Raw genomic sequence first — 15,153 nt, forward strand, 5'->3', positions numbered from 1 at the left:
TAAATGAACAAAGCCAGGAACTTCCTCCGGGTCTCCTGGGTGATTGGCAGGGCCAACACTCCACCCACTCACATCCCAAGTTGAGTGGCAGCTGGGTGACCCGGAAGTGGAGACGGGGCTCCGTCGCAGGTCCTCCTAAAGGGGGGAGGTGCTGGGGACCAGGTTCCACCCGATAGGTGGGTGACTTCTCTCCAAGGGAGTGTGGGTGGTGGGAGCCTGTGCCCTCGGGGGAGGAGACACGCGACAGGTCGCAGCCCTGGAGTGTGCTGGGGACATTGTGTCTGTTTTTGTGAGGAAGAGCGAGAGAGGGAGCAGGCTGCGGATGGTTTATGGTTTACTCCCTGACATCCCTAGGATAGCCAGGACTGGGTCGGGAGTTCTGACGGATAGGGCCGGTGGTGGAGCAGCTGCGGGTCTGCCCAGGGCATGGCTCCTGGGGCTGTCGTGGTGGGCAGAGATCAGCAGGCCGCCCTACTCCCTGGCAAGGACTGGAGCCCACAGGGTGTGAGGGCGAGGTTTTGGGGTGCCAGGGTTGTGGCGCAGCCTCCTGTCTGCCCATCCCCTCTCCCGCCAGACCCAGTCTGTGTGTGTGTGTGTGTGTGTGTGTGTATTTTCCCTAGATGACATTTGGAATCTTTTAATAGTTGTCACATTAGCATACATTTGCATATCTTATGCTAATCGGCCTATTTATTTTTGCAGAAGTTCTTTGACTGGTTGGGGGTCCTTGCTCACCAGGGATCTTAGTCTTACTGAAGTTTTCCTGGAGAAGTGTCTTTCTCTCTGGGGGGAGGGGCGTGGGCAGGGCGGGGCGGGGTGGGGTGGGCAGGGGGCAACCCTCCCACCTTTCTAAGCCGAGAGAGGGGGAGGTTTTGGTTGCTGGTCAGCGAACCCACAGGTTCTTTTTTTTTTTTTAATAATCTTTACTTACTTGATTAGGGCGCAAAGGGTCAGGCACTTGAGGAAAGTGGATAAGAACATTGTTTCCACATTCTTTTTTTCCCTTTCTTTCTTTCTTGTATCTGGGGGAAAGGAGGAGATAAAGGGAGAAGCCACACCCAGCCTCCCCACCGTCCCAGGTCCCCGAAGTGGGGCCTGCTCCAAGGGTCGTGCTCAAGTGGTTTTGATAGTTCAACAGTTCTGAATTGCTGCCAATCTCGTCACCCAAGCACAATGAAATCGCTCCACAATCCATTGGCTGACATAGTCCACCTTAGAGTCTCCGTTTGCCCAGTTATTCACTGCCAGTACTTGGCTGGGGTAGTTCATTGATTTGTTCTGTCCTCAGTCCTCTGTTATGGTGCCAGGTGTCGTCTGCAGGCTCCCATGGACTGCCACATCCTCCATGTACACCTGGGTATGCTGTCCACTGCTCCGTCTAAGGCTCTGAGGAGGCCCAGCCCTGACACAAGCACTCCATGGTCAGACCATGGAACCTGCAATTTTCTCCATGGCTGGAGCTCTGGGTCTAACAGTTCAGTTGGAGGATCCCCAAAGAAACTTCATTTGAGGTGATCCCAGACCTGATTCTTGTCTGTGCCTGCCAATACAGCGTCCAGCACAGTCTGTTGCCCCGATCAGCTTATGTATACACTGGTGGTTTTGCAATTCCTGAGGCAGTTCTGTTTCCAGCCCACTCATAACCAAGGAGTGTTGCAGCCCAGCCTGATCCTGCCCACCACACATTTGGCCACATGAACAAGTGGGAGCCGCAGTCTAGTTGGGGCAACCCGCAATAACCCCCATCAGGCCTGCCCCCTGCCCTGGTTCCTGTGCTTGCCGGTTTATGCAGCGGATTGATCCAATCTGTCCCACATCCCATTCAACTCTCATACATGTCAATCGGCATTGAAGCCTAGTTCAACCCAACCAATCCCATTATCCAGCCCACACACCTGCCTGTGTGTGCCACTCTTTGTCTAGCCATGCCTGCCCTAACCCTGGTTCTCATGCTCACCAGAGTGGCAACCCAAAAGGAAGGTACCCACTGCTTCCCTAATAGGCACACTGTCACCCTTCCCCCCCCCCCGATCATGCACTCTCCAGGTGGTTCTGCAATTCAGCTTGACAAAATTTGTCCCCCGTGCCATCCTCTGCCAGCTGATGCTGTGGCAAAGCCCAACCAACCCTCACCCACTCTGGCTTGTGTATGCACCAGTAGGAACAGTCGACCCAGCCTGGCTTTCTCCTGATCCAGCTCACATGAGGCCAACAGGTGTTGTAGTCCTGCCCTGCGTGGTCTCCCCCCATCCCAGCTTTCATGCTCACCAGTGGTGATAGTGGTGCCCCCGGGGAGCTCCCTGCAGCCCCCTACCATGTTCGCCTGCTCTCCCCCCACCACAGTCTCATGTGTGCTGGTTGAATGCTGCAATCCATTCTGGCATGGCCTGCCTCACCTTGGCATTTGCCAGTGGGTGCTGTAGCCTGGCCCAGCTCGCCCCGCCCCTAGTTTCAGCTCACCCTGGTGGGGCCTGCAGCCCAGCCCAGCCCCACCCAGCCCCGCCCAGCTCCGGCAGACCCCAGTCCTGGTCCTAATGTGAACTGGCTGGTGTTTCGGCCCAACCCAGGCTGACCCATATATCATTCTGGTTCTTGGATTTGCCAGTGGGTGATACGAAATGGCCCAGCCTGGCTCGCTCCAGATCTGAGCCAAAAGTATGCTGGTGGATACCGTTCTCTGGCCTGGGTTGGACTGAAATCCAGTCTAGAGGCAGATCAAGAGCTTCTATGAGCCAGGAAACAGACCACCATTTACTGGATGTGTGGGGGTGACAGCTTAGCGGTGCTGGCTGTTCTCGGGGTGACCCAGAGTTTGGGGAAGGGGACGGAGATAGTGAGAGCCCTGTGTGGTAGACACGCTGCTGAGCCATATACTCACAGATGATGCCCCGGGGCCCTCCGTGAACTTCCTCTCAGTGAACAAAACCTCCTAGGCCCAGGGGAACCCTGACCCCTGGAGGGGGTCCCTGGAAATGCCAGTCAGTGTGACCCTGGAACCAGGGCATCATGGCTGCTCTCCTATCACCTGGAACCCTAGGAGAACCCGCACACCTGCCTGAGACTCAGCGGCAGGTGTGTGCACAGGTCAGCCTGGGCCCCGCAGAGCTGTACAGCAGGGACTGCATGTTGCTTGTTCAGTATCCCTGGTGAACCTGGTCTGTGCATGGCCGTGGTATACAGCAGGTGCCGCATGCATGCGCAGGCTGCGTCCCCGGTTTACTCATGTAGGCTCCCCCGTGCAGCCAGTGTCTGCACCGGTGTAGGGGGCCTGTCTGATGTAACGGTTGGGTCTGGCCACCCAGTGTGCATGGAGGGGCACAGCGACGTCGGCCATGTCTGGAAACCAGCAGGGAGAACGGGCTGGACCCGAGACACTGGGAGGTAGAGACGGGGTTGGAGGGGACACCCAAGCTGTTCAGTGTGCTCAGCAATGCTCCCCCACCTTGACCTGCTGGGAGCCCTGGGAGGAGTTGAGTTTGCAGGATGAAAGTGAGCCATCCCAGAGCAGGCAGTGGTGGATGCGGGCTTGGGGTCTGCAGGGGCCAGCAGGGGTCTGCAGGGACCAGTGGGTGGGGGCTGGTTAGGACCTGTCCAGAGCCTGGACTCAGTAGGTGATCATCCCACCCTGTGTTGAAGGTTGGAGTTTGACGTCAGCACCACCAAGAACTCTGGGAGAGCCTGTGAATGAATAAATGAATGAATGAATGAATGACATCACTCCTCCTGGATTCCCCCCCTTCGAAGCTCCGTGACCACCTGGCCATCCCCACGGAGTCTCGCTCTGCACCCCGCTTCTTGGATACAGGACCCCCTCCGCCCTGGCTCCCAAAGAGCTACACGAAGCCAAGCCGCTCATCACAATGATGATAAAATATTAAAATGACTCACACAATGCATTATTCACAGCCCGCATGTTCCTGCTCCCAGGTGTTTGGGGGCCTAATGAGATTTCCTTTATTTTTGGTTTGGAGCAGGGAGTGGCCCTTGGGGAATCAGAGAGAGGAGAGAGAGAGAGACGCAGGCTGTCAATCATGTTGCACGTGGCTGGGGAAACTGAGGCACGTCTCTGGTAAAGGAGGCAGTGGGGGGCTGGAGTGGGTCACACCTGTGGTTGGGTCTGGCTTCCGTTCCCCCTGCTGGGGTCCACCCATGGGGCGCTCGCTGCAAGGGCTGGGGACTTGCTGAGTCGGGGAGGCAGGATGCCTGTGCCCACGCAGACTTGAGCAGGCCCCGGGGCAGGAGGGAGGCAGGTGATGGCTCTCACTGCCCAGGGGGCCGAGCTCTGGGCTCCCAGCCATGTCCCTGGTCACGCCCTCACTGTGGTGGCCAGTGAATCGGCCAAGCAACTGGAGCTCTGCCATTCTGTCTCCTCAGTCAATGAGCATCTTTTTTTTTTTTTTTTTAAGATTTATTTATTTTTATTGGAAAGTCAGATTTACAGCGAGAAGGAGAGACAGAGAGAAAGATCTTGCATCTGCTGGTTCGCTCCCCAAGTGGCCTTTGGGCACGGCTCTGGGCACTGTGTGGGGGGTGAGGCACCCAGAAGGCTGTGGTCAGGGGGGCCTTGGAGGTGTTTGCCATCAGGCGTGTGTGGGGTGGGATGGAAGCTGTAGCCCAGCAGCCCACGATGGGTGGGTGTGGGTTATGTGTAACTCAGTCCCCGTGGCTTCTTTTTAAAAAAGATTTACAAGATTAAAAAAATATATATTATTATTTTTCTTGCAAAGTCAGATCAATAGAGAGAAGGAGACACAGAGAGGAAGATCTTCCGTCCATTAATTCACTCCCCAAATGACCCCAACGTCTGGAGCTGAGCCTATCCGAAGCCAGGAGCCAGGAGCTTCTTTCTGGGTCTCCCATGCGGGTACAGGATCCCAAGGCTTTGAGCCATCCTCCACTGCTTTCCCAGGACACAGGCAGGGAACTGGATGAGAAGTTGGGGCACCAGGACACAAACCGGCGTCCATATGGCATCCCAGTGCATGTAAGGTGAAGATCTTAGCCTCTAGGCTAGCGCACTGGGCTCCCTGCTCCCCATGGCTTCTGTAAGGCGACAGAGATGCTAACATACACTTGGGCACACAGGGTTACACACAACATACACAGACACAGATAAACATGGCCACACACAGACACCAAGGCACTCGCAGACATGTGTGACACCAGCAAGTCCGCCACCCGGTCCGGACCCTGGACTGCTCACCCTCCCCGCACACCCAGGCCATGACCTCTCTTCCACGCAGGTGGCAGGGGGCCCGCAGCCAGCCCTCCATGGGGGCCTCCTCTTGGCTCAGCTCTGCCGCTGCCTCGGTTGCCTGGGTGATGATGTTCCAGCATCGTTTGGTGCTGAGCGCACAGGGACAACCTCGCCATCCCCTCCGTACTTCCCAGCTCTGCCCATCCCTGGAGCTTCAGCCGCAGCTAACGGCAGAGGGAGGAGGCAGCGCGAGCCTCAGCGAGCAGGCGGGGCTGGCTGATAACTCAGGTGTGAGCAGATAAGACATCAGACCCTTGGGAAGAATTAAGAGGCTGTGATAACTGGCTCCCTCCTCCCTTCCTGGGCCTCCTCCTTCCCTCCGCAGCAGCATTCATGAAGTGCCTACTGTGTGATGCTGAGCAATGATGCTGAGCATTCATGAAGCGCCTACTGTGTGCTGCCCCAATACAGCTAGTCCCCTGTAGTTCCAATGTACAAAACAGACCCTAAGCTGAACACGCCAAGGCCTGAGCCCACCTTGTCAGGCTGCGGCCACGCTCCCCCTGCCCTGCCCCGACCCCTGACTCCAGGCCTGCTTGCTACCTCCACTCCGCAGCTTGTCCCCAGTTCGCGTCCCTGGGGAGGGGGCCAGGGGATGGGGGGTTCCACTCTACCAGCACCCCGCACTCCCGCGTAGGTGGTAGTGAATGATTTCATCTGGCCTCCGTGGCTGTCACTCAACCTGTAGTCACACTGGAGACCACACCGTTGCCATGGAAACGACCATGGTTTCTCCTCCCCCCCCCATCCCCAACTCTCCATACCCTGGAAAGAGAAGGACCAGCCAAGGAGGTGGCTGCCCCCAACCCCAAGCACCACACCAGCTGGATCCCGGGCCTAGGGCAGCACCCCGCTCCCCAACATTTGTTCTCCCTTGGCTCTTTGTCTTAGACGAGAGGGCTGCCAGTCACAGGTTCAAGCCCCGGGTGCCCAAAAGAGATGGCAGTGAGGAACTCCATCCACCTAAGCCTCCCCCGTGGCCCCGGTGCTGGTGCACACGGGTTCCCCTCTCAGGGCTGCCGCAAACAGCACAGGAGCCTGGGGGAAACCGGGGAGGCCAAGGATGGGTGTCTTGGCTGACCTCATCCCTCTGTGTCCGCTAATGTCATCTTGGAGGAGCGGGACTTGCACAGAAGTTCGCTCTAAAGGATGCTTGCTTTGGGTTACGAAGAGCATGTCATACGGGTGTTTATAAAAGCTCCCATGCACGAGTGAGTTTTCCCTCCAGTTTTCTCCCACGCAGGTGCAGGGTCCCAAGGCTTTGGGCCATCCTCCACTGCTTCCCCAGGCCACAGGCAGGGAGCTGGATGGGAAGTGGAGCAGCTGGGACATGAACCAACGTTCCTGTGAAATGCTGGCACCACTAGCAGAGGCTTGGCTCACTGTGCCACTGAGCCAGCTTCCCCACCCACCCCCCATCACCCCTCAATTCAAACTTGGTCAACACGAGAGTTCCTAACCTCAAGGTCCGTGTCCTGCGGTGGTCCAGGCTCTCTTCCTGTCATGCCCGGGGAAGAGCTGCAAGTGTCTTTGTAGCTCCTCGTCACTCACATCTCTCCAGTTCCTGGATCTAGCCAAGGGCGCCAGGTCCTCCAACCAAGGATGGTCACTTCGGGTGTAAGAAGAACAGTTTTGGTTCCTTTTGATTTCACTGTCTGTGCCACGGCTTGTCCTTTCTGTTCCCCCACCGCACATGTGTAGAAAGAAGGCCCGAGGGGTTGGCGCTGTGGTTGTTGTAGGTCAAGCCACCACCTGTGACACCCGCACCGGTTTCAGTCCCGGCAGCCTCCCTTCCCTCCCACACCCACTTCGTGCGGCCCTGGGGAGGCTCCCTGCTGCCAGGAAGTCCTCCCGGATTGCCCCAGTCACGGCTGACTTTGGGGCTCCACATTTTGGCTCATGTGTGGCAGGGGAGCAGTTTTCACTTTGGGAGGGGCGGCCCAGATCCCAGAGTGGGAGGTGGAGGCCGGGGAAGCAGGCGCCTGCTTGACCGGCTGAGTCTCGCTCCTTCCCGCAGCTGCCACGGTTGCCTTGGTTACAGAGCAAGCATCACTCTTTCCTCTCCCCCCCCCCAGCCCAGCTCAGCCCCTCACCCTCAGACCAGGCCCTTCCAGGGACTGCAGCTCGTGGGTGCCATGGAAACGGTTTCCAGGCACCCGCAGTGGGCTTCCCCATTGGCAGGGTGTGGCTGCAGGCCAGGGTCGAACCCAGGGTTACCTGCAGGGCTGGGTGCTCTTGGTGGGGGGGACATACTGCCACCCGCTGTTACCCCCCAAACTCCCCACCGGCCATGATGCTGAGAGAGTCCACCCCCAGCAACCCCTCCTCCTCCTCCTTCTAGAAGCTTCTCCTGGTAGTGGCTGGGGCCCTGGACCTGTGTCTTGCAGACACAAAAAAGTTGGCAGCTGGCAAGGTGGGGCAGGGTGGGTCAGAGCCAGCAGACATATCCCCACCATCAACCCCATTCCAGAGATGGGCAGACTGAGGGCTGGGGCTGGAAGGAGGTTCTCAGAGGGGGGCAGGGTCCTGGGAGGGTCTGTGGCTGAGGGGGAGAGCCCTCGAAGACCTTCATCAGGGAGCCCGGGGGCAACCCACGCAAGCGGACCACACAACTGTAGGATGTACGCCTGGGAAGCAGGTGGCATGCCTTCGGAGTGCCTGGCTCTGCTTCCGGTCCAGCAACCTGGCCACGGGCACCTAACTGGCAGCGGGTAATGACTGAGGTTTGTAGGCTGCTATACCCACGTGGGAGACTCAGATGTCCTCCCAAACGCTGGCTTCCACCCGGTTGTGGTGCGCACTTGGGGGAGTGAACCAGCGGATGGAAAATTCTCACTCGCTCATCTGCCTTTTTGTCTTGTTTTGTTTTTAAAGATTTATTTTATTACAAAGTCAGATATACAGAGAAGAGGAGAGACAGAGAGGAAGATCTTCCGTCTGATGTTTCATTCCCCAAGTGAGCCGCAACTGCTGGTACTGCGCCAATCCGAAGCCGGGAACCAGGAACCTCTTCCGGGTCTCCCACGCGGGTGCAGGGTCCCAAGGCTTTGGGCCGTCCTCCACTGCTTTCCCAGGCCACAAGCAGGGAGCTGGATGGGAAGTGGGGCCACTGGCATTAGAACTGGAGCCCCTATGGGATCGCGGGTGTGCAAAACGAGGATTTTAGCCACCAGGCTACCGTGCCAGGCCCTCACCTGCTGCCTTTTGAGTAAATAAATTACTAACCATGAGCTAGATGGACAAAGGCGTGAACCTGCCCTGTGAGTTCTGCCTCGCTGCAGCTGCACCCCTCCCCCCACCACGCACCGTGGGAATGTTCTAGAAGGAACAGTTTCCAGCCCTGAGCCCAGCTCCTGGGGGGAGGGTTTCGTAGGGGGTTCCTTGGTGGGAGCAGAGAAGAAGCAGGGCTGGACCCCAACAAGACCCTCATGGTGGGGGGTAGGGACGGGAATGGGACACAGAGCACTAGGTGGAACTGGGGGGTCGCCTTGCAAAGAGGGGCGTGACAGGGATGAATTTGGCTGAAGATAAGTGGATTCCAGTAATACAGATGCAGGAGCATGCCTGAACCCTGTGCAGATTGGCAGCGTGCAGGCCCCAGGCCCTGACATTGAAGGCATGGGGTCTGCAGTCAGAGCCCTGGGTGCTGCTGGTGGGGAGTGGGGGTGGCTCAGGACCCCTCTCTTGGGACTCCCAGGGCGGCTGCTGGCCTGATTGTAGTCCTGGTGCCACCAGCTGCTGGTAGCACGTGGCCCAGATGTTCACTGCCAGGGACAGCTGTGTGGGTCTTCCCCGGCATCTGGCAATGGCTTTGATGCCTGGGAGGGGTGGCGTGTGTGGGGGGGTGCTGAGTGAAGCCCTTCAGTGTTGGGCCTGGGGGTCTGCGTGGAAAACGCCTCAGGGGGTCAGGTTTCCCCTAACCATCACCCCTGTCCCTCCTCTGCTCCTCAAGTGTGTGTGAAGAGGAGATGGGCCATGTTGCAGCCATTGCAAAGCCTACAGTCCCAAACCAGGGCCCTGGACATTCCACCTTCCATCCAACTCCTGCTTGCCTGCACCCTGGGGGATGGGCAGCAGCGGTGGCCCAAGTGGCTGGGGTCCCTGCCGCAAAAAGGCGGAACACGGCCACCCAGGCCATGTGGACCCACTGTCCAGTCGGGATTTCTGCTTCAACACCCCTGTCCCCAACTGTGGCTGAACACCTACCTACCGGGTACACCTGTGTACCCGGGCCACCCACCGTGCCAGGAAAGAAGCAATGAGACCAAACAGGCCCCCTGCCCACCTCCCCCAGGAAGTCCCAGACTGGTGCTGGTGGCAAATGGGGGGCTGTTTGAGGAGGCGGCAAGGTTTAGGCCAAAACTCAAAGAGTAGAAAGCAGAGCCAAGCTGTGAGAAGCATGGTGCTGTGGGAGGAGAGGAATGGGGCATCCCGACCTGACGGTGAAAGGCCCTGGGACAGGATGGAGCTTGGCGGCGTGTAGGGGTGGGGGAGCAGCAGCGAGGAGGCTTCTGTGTGCCACTGAGGCAGAGTGGGATGGGGAGGAGGAGGAGGGAGACCCAGACCACTCCACAGAGGCGTGGAGCTTGCCCCACTGTGTTGTGAGGGTGGGGATCGGGTTGGGGAGCAAGCCTGGCGGGGCGCACACACATCTGGTGTTTCCCCTACAATCTCCTCACCTGACCCAAAGCCCCAGGTGGGTGGCCCCGGGCAGAAATGAGACAGTAGGGGAGGGAGGGGAGAGGCAATAGCCAAGGGGGGCGTGGGGGAAGGAGTGATATTTCCCATGTATCCCGAGCCCCCCATCGATGGAGATGGATCTGCTGGAAGTGCGGGACTGTCCCGCCCGCTGCGGCAGCCTGGGGCCAGGCGAGGTGCTCACAGCTGCGGAGGGCCGTGCAGCGGCGACAGGCGGCTCAGATGCATGTTGCCGCTTTTTTATGGTCTGTTAACAACCGATACGGGGTTTAAATATATTATCTGCCATTGTCCCGTCTGTCATTCCCAGACCTGCCCGTGGCTTCCGTGTTTGCCTTGGAAAAGCTTCTTACGGAACAAACTGCTGTAGAGCACTCAAATCTTGCGTTTACTTCTCTCTCTCTCTCTTAATCCTGGAGCTGGATCATCTCAGATCTCCCCACTCCCACTCACTCACCCCCAGCAACATGCTCAGGTCTCGCTGCAGCTTTCGAAGATGAGTTAGCATGAAAAGCCCATGGGGGCCCCGGCGCGGTAGCCTAGCAGCTGAAGTCTTTGCTTGCAAGTGCTGGGAACCTATAGCGGCACCGGTTTGTGTCCCGACTGCTCCACTACCCATCCAGCTCCGTACTTTTGGTCTGAGAAAGCAATCGAGGACGGCCCAAGGCCTCCTGCACCCATGTGGGAGACCCGGAAGAAGCTCCTGGCTCCTGGCTTCAGATCGGCGCAGCTCCAGCCGTTATGACCACTTGGGGAGTGAACCAGCAGATAGAAGATGTGTCTCTCTCTGTCTCTCCTCCTCTCTGTAAAAATCTGCCTTTCCAATAAAAATAAATAAAAAAAAATTAAAATCCTTTTATTAAAAAAAGAAAAGAAATGGATTAAGAAACAGGTTAAAAAAAAACGCCCACGGGGTGTCGCTGAGTTGAGGGAGCAGGTGTGGGTGGGAGCAGGGATTCCGGCTTGCTGGCGCTGGTCGACTGTTTTTTTTTTTTTTTAAAGATTTATTTTTATTTTATTACAAAGTCAGATATACAGAAAGGAGGAGAGACAGAGAGGAAGATCTTCCGTCCGATGATTCACTCCCCCAGTGAGCACAAAGGCGGTGCTGTGCCAATCCGAAGCCGGGAACCAGGAACCTCTTCCGGGTCTCCCACACCGGTGCAGGGTCCCAAAGCATTGGGCCGTCCTCGACTGCTTTCCCAGGCCACAAGCAGGGAGCTGGATGGGAAGTGGAGCTGCCCTGGGATCCCGGGGCGTCCAAGGCGAGGACTTTAGCCTCTAGGCCATACTGCTGGGCCCTGGTCAACTGTTTTAAAGGTGTATTTACTACCTTTGTTGTTTCTTTGTTTCTTTGTTATATCATTGTAGAGAGACAGAGAAAGATCTTCCATCCGCTGGTTCACTCCCCGAGTGACCACAACGGCTGGAGCTGAGCCGATCCGAAGCCAGGAGCCAGGAGCCTCTTCCTGGTCTCCCATACGGGTGCAGGTGCCCAAACCCTTGAGCCATCCTCTACTGCCTTCCCCCCTGCGCATTATCAGGCAGCTGGATGGGAAGTGGAGCATGCGGGATTCGAACTGGCTTCCATATGGGACATGTGGGTGTTGCGGCTGCATGCTTAAGCTGCCTAGTGCTGGCTTCACTCCTCCTTGTCACCCCACTCCCCAGCACAGCCCTCTCCCTGGCCCTGCCCACCCAGGCCCCTCGTACCTGCCATGTGACATTCCCCAGGCACCACAGACCCCTCCACTCTACATCATCTCCCAGTGCTGGCTCCCCGCTGCATTAGGCCTCACGCTGCTGAAGCAGGGGTGAGCTCTCTTAGACACTGAGTTCCCTTTGAGGGGGGCACCCCAAGGGTGGAGCGGGGATGTGTTTTTCTCCTGTCTGTCCCACCTCACCCCCTCCATCAGTCCCGGGGTCCGGTGTGAGTGAGGCCACACAGCCCGTGGTCAGCGCAGATAATGAGGTGCTAATTGTGCCAGCGAGGTAATTAGCCAGGCAGGCCTTGCGGTCTGCCCAATTAGACTCGAGGCCGTATATAAGGGACACGCTAATCGTTTGCTTCGCAAGATTCACGGGCGTCCAAGAACCCATAAAGCAAATCCGCCATCAAGCTGCAAGGCTCGGAGCTGGACAGGCCGTCGGCGACGGCCCAGCTTGATCTGCGATGTGGGCAGAGCGCTGACCCTACCCAAGTACGGTCAGATGCCATGCGCCCAGCACTTTGGCCTGAGGCGGAAGGGCGCCCCTGGTTAATTCCATGGAACTGCCAGACCGCCTCCTCTCAGGCTCACACACACACACACACACACACACACACACGGGCTCCAGAAGGAAGTCTGAGGTGACAGGTGGGGGACATGCCAAGGAACAGGTGTCCAGGGTCCTCAGGGGCTTTGAGGGTGATCGCTGGGCCAGGGGCTGAGCTGGGGCAGAAGTTGCTAGACATAGGAAGAGCAGTGGTACCTTAAGGTAGAGGTACTTCCGGCTTGTTCCGAGAGCCGAAAGAATCCACACCCTGGAAACCTTGAGGGTCAGAGGCGGATGCCCCCTTGATGATCCCTGTAGGGCTTGGGTCCAGCACCATGGCCTAGGGGCTAAGGTCCTTGCCTTGCACATGCTGGATCTCATAGGGGTGCCGGATCTAATCCCAGCAGCCCCGCTTCCCATCCAGCTCCCTGCCTGTGGCCTGGGAAAGTAGTGGAGGACGGCCCAAAGCCTTGGGACCCTGCACCTGCGTGGGAGACCTGGAAGAGGCTCCTGACTTTGGATTGGCTCAGCTCCGGCCACTTGAGGAGCGAACCAGTGGGTGGAAGATCTTCCTCTCTGTCTCTGCTCCTCTCTGTACATCTGCCTTTCCAATAAAAATAAACAAAAAAAATTTTTTTAATGTTTATTTGAAAGGCAGAGTGACAAAGAGAGAGAGAGGGAGAGAGATCACTCTCCCACAGCCCACACGGCCAGGGCTGGGCCAGGTACAGGCCCCAGCACACAAAGACCACATTGCTGCTGCCTCCCAGGGTGAGTGGCAAGAAGCTGGGGTCAGAGGTACACCCTGGGGGGCAGTGGTGAGCGCTGGAGAGTGCTTGAACCCCTGCACCCACACGGGTGAAGCTCCTGGCTGCCAGCTTCTGCCTGGCCCAGCCCCGCTGTGGCAGCCACTTGGGGAGTGAACAAGCAGATGGAAGATCTTTCTGTCTCTCCTCTCTTTAAATCTGCCATTAATAAATCTTTGAAGAGCCATGCATCTTACAAACAAAAAATTAAAAATATCAATTGGTGCAAACTTCCCCATTTCAGTTGCGGGTCGCAGCGGGGGTAAGGGGCGTGCTCCTCTGTAACTGACCGTGCCCCAACTCCACAAACCCCGTACTCCCCACCCACCCCCCGGGAGAGGCGAGGCCCGCAGCCCCTGGGTAGCAGAGCTCCAGTTGCGGGTGGGGATCCCACAGCACAGTCACTGACCCATCATAGAGGTGTTGCTGCTGCCACAGTGGCGGGCAGCCCCCCGAGGTGCGTGGGTGTGCCAACCTGTGTGTGTGTGTGTCTCTGCACCTGCAGGCATGCATAGCTTAGGTGTGTTTCTGCATAAACCCGCACATACATGGTTGTGCACCAGTGTGCATAGCGTGTAAACACATCAAGGATACACACACAGTGTACTTGCACATTGCAGAGTGCATAAGACACGCCTTGGCACCATCGCGGACGTGTGTGCACAAAGCATTGTGCATATGTGTGTGTGATGCACCAACACTCCACCATCATCATGAATGCAAGCACACACGTATGTAAAACCGCAAAGGCACACAGAGAACATGCCTGCAGAACTCATGGAAACACGTCAGGACCAGCATGGACACGCGTGCACCCCCACCTAACGCCCTCACCATTGGCCCCTGCTGGCGGGCAGACCCCTTCCCTCCCCTCTGTCCCCCTCTCCTCTTCCCCCTCCTCCACTCCCTCCCTCTCCCAGAAACCATTTAAACGATTACAAAGCTGCTATTTTTATCTAGAGGAAAATTCAATTATAGAAATTGACCTTTAAGATGCCGTTCCAGGCTCTCATGTCACCGGGCCCCGGGTGCGAAAGGCTTGCATGAGCCTCCTCCGGAGGGTAACTTGCTCAGAGCAGAGAATGAGGTGGCAGGGAGGGGTGGGGGGTGTGCTGGGGGTCCAAGGAGCACCAAGCAGGGGGCTGTGTGCCCAGGCAGTACCTGTCCTAGAAGTAGGGTCACCCCTTAAAATAGAAGCACCCTGGAGCTGGAGTAGATGGGCCAGAGGAAACATCACACATGTGCAAAGGCCCTGGGGCAGGCCCGGCTCAGGCCGTGGGAGTTGTAGCCAGGAGGGGCTGATGTGGCCTCTGGCACTCCTGGGCACTCTCTGGTGGCTACTTCCTGGAGGACCGGCTGTAGTGGACCTAGGCCACAGCAACGGACCGGGGTGCAGGCTGACCTTGCCACAGGGCTGACTGGGTACGGGTCTTTGCTGCCCTGCTGACTGGGGCGGAGTGTGAAGGGGGCGCCTAGGGGTCCCTGAGTCGCTGCCTGGTTCATCTCTCTTCCCTAGCCACCTCTGTTTCCTTCATCTGGACAAATGGGGCGACAGATGCCCAGGCCTGGGTGAGAACACCATAGGGCCCAGCTGTTCTCCCTGGGTCCCCAGGGTGCCGAAGCTGGCACTCCAGGCTTTGAGTACTCTTCCTGTCGCTTCCCACAAGGGGCCGGGCACCAGTGGCCACGGCGGTGTCCCCAGCCCATCCTGCAGCCTGAGGCTTCAGGTCTTGTCCCTGATCCCTGTCTGTCCCTCCTCCTTCCCGGGGCTGCGAACCCCAGGAGCCAGGCTCCACGCCAGGCTGGCTTCCTGCTGTTGTCATGGCAACCGGCTCCTTCGGATGCTAATTGAGGCAAACAGGCAAACCTGCTTCACAACCTGGGACCCGCCCCTCTGCGCCCCCATGGGGCCCTGGGTGGGGTGTGTGTGTGTGTGTGTGTGTATGGGGTGGGTAGGGGTTGCCTCCTCCACTCGCCATTCAAGGTGTGACCTGAGCCGTGGGACCGTTTCTCCAGGTTGCGTCACTCTCCCACAGCCTGGTTCTCCTGGGGCCAGGGAAGCAAGGCTTGGGGAAGGAGGAGGCCGGGAGGGGGGTGAGCTAGGCAGCCCAGAGATCTGCAAATGTCAACCCCATC

This window comes from Ochotona princeps, chromosome 33 (assembly GCF_030435755.1).
Source record: "Ochotona princeps isolate mOchPri1 chromosome 33, mOchPri1.hap1, whole genome shotgun sequence".
Taxonomy (NCBI): Eukaryota; Metazoa; Chordata; class Mammalia; order Lagomorpha; family Ochotonidae; genus Ochotona; species Ochotona princeps.